Raw genomic sequence first — 2,000 nt, 5'->3', positions numbered from 1 at the left:
TAAGGCTCCGATATGGTTGCAAATATCTAGTATAGTTTTCATGTTATTGCAGTCGTTTATATATCTTTTTATTGCATTAGAGTTGCCATTTGTTTTGGTATATAATTTGTTGCATAATATATTTTTAGAAAATGGCCGATTGGATAGATCGGTAGAATTATTTTCACAGCATTAAAAACGCGGTAGTTTGAGGTTCCGATATGGCTGCAAATAATATTGAAAGTTTTCACGCTATGAAAGTCATTTATGAATCATTTTAAAGCATTATGATTGTACTTAAATATGGTATATCATTTGTAGCATAATGTGTATTTTTAGAAATTGGTTAATTTGATAGATCGGTAGAATTGTTGTTCTATGTTAAATTAACGCAGTAATCTGAGGTTCCGATATGATTGCAATTAACTTTGGCAGTTTTCGTGATAGGACAGTCGTTTATGCATCATTTTAAAGCATTATGATTGCACTTTAATTTAGTATATCATTTGTGGCATAATCTTTTCGTCTAAAAAATGGTCAATTTGAAGGATCGGTAGAATGTTAAAAACTATGTTTAAAAACGCTGTGATTTTAGGTTCCGACTATTTTCATGCCAGGACAGTAGTTTATGCACCATTTTAAAGCATTAAAGTTGCACTTTGTTTTGGTATATCATTTGTGGCATAATCTTTTCGTCTAAAAAATTGTCAATTTGATGGATCGGTAGAATAACATTGATAGTTTTCATGCTATAACAGTCATTTATCCATCATTATAAAGCATTATGATTGCACTTTGTTTTGGTGTATAATTTTTGGCATAATGAGTTTTTACAAAAATAGGATAGATCGGTATATTTATTGGTACAGGTTTAGAAATGCGGTAATTTAAGGCTCCGATATGGTTGCAAATATCTTTTATAGTTTTCATGTTATTGCAGTCGTTTATATATCTTTTTATTGCATTAGATTTGCCATTTGTTTTGGTATATAATTTATTGCGTAATATATTTTTAGAAAATGGCCAATTAGATAGATCGGTAGAATTATTTTCCTAGGTTTAAAAAGGCGGTAATTTGAGGTTCCGATATGGTTGTGAATAACTTTGAAAGTTTTCATGCTATGACAGTCATTTATGCATCATTTTAGAGCATTATGATTGCACTTTAATTTGGTATATCATTTGTGGCATAACCTTTTCGTCTTAAAAATGGTCAATTTGATGGATCGGTAGAATTGTTGTTCTATGTTTAAAAACGCTATGATTTGAGGTTCCGATATGGCTGCAAATAACTTTGAAAGTTTTCATGCCAGGACAATCGTTTATGTATCATTTTAAAACATTACTGTTGCACTTTGTTTTGGTATATAATTTATTGCATAATGTATTTTTAGAAAATGGCCAATTGAATAAATCGATAGAGTTATTTTCCCAGGTTTAAAAAGGCGGTAATTTCAGGTTCCGATATGGTTGCGAATAACTTTGAAAGTTTTCATGGTCTGACAGTTATTTATGCATCATTTTAAAGCATTATGATTGTGTGTTTTTACAAATTAGTCAATTTGATAGATCGGTAGAATTATTGTTCTATATATCAAATGCAGTAATCTGAGGTTCCGATATGGCTGCAATTAACTTTGGCAGTTTTCGTGCTACGACAGTCGTTTATACACCATTTTAAAGCATTAAAATTGCCATTTGTTTTTGTATATAATTTACTGCATAATGTATTTTTAAAAAATGGCCAATTGGATAAATCGATTGAATTATTTTCCCAGGTTTAAAAAGGCGGTAATTTGAGGTTCCGATATGGTTGTGAATAACTTTGACAGTTTTCATGCTATGACAGTCATTTATGCATCATTTTAAAGCATTATGATTGCACTTTAATTTGGTATATCATTTGTGGCATAATGTGTTCGTCGAAAAAATGGTCAATTTGAAGGATCAGTAGAATTGTTTTTCTATGTTTAAAAACGCTGTGATTTAAGGTTCCGATATGGCTGCAAATAACTTTGACA

The sequence above is a fragment of the Lucilia cuprina genome, chromosome 2 (assembly GCF_022045245.1).
Source record: "Lucilia cuprina isolate Lc7/37 chromosome 2, ASM2204524v1, whole genome shotgun sequence".
NCBI lineage: Eukaryota > Metazoa > Arthropoda > Insecta > Diptera > Calliphoridae > Lucilia > Lucilia cuprina.
Note: the sequence above shows the minus strand (reverse complement) of the source record.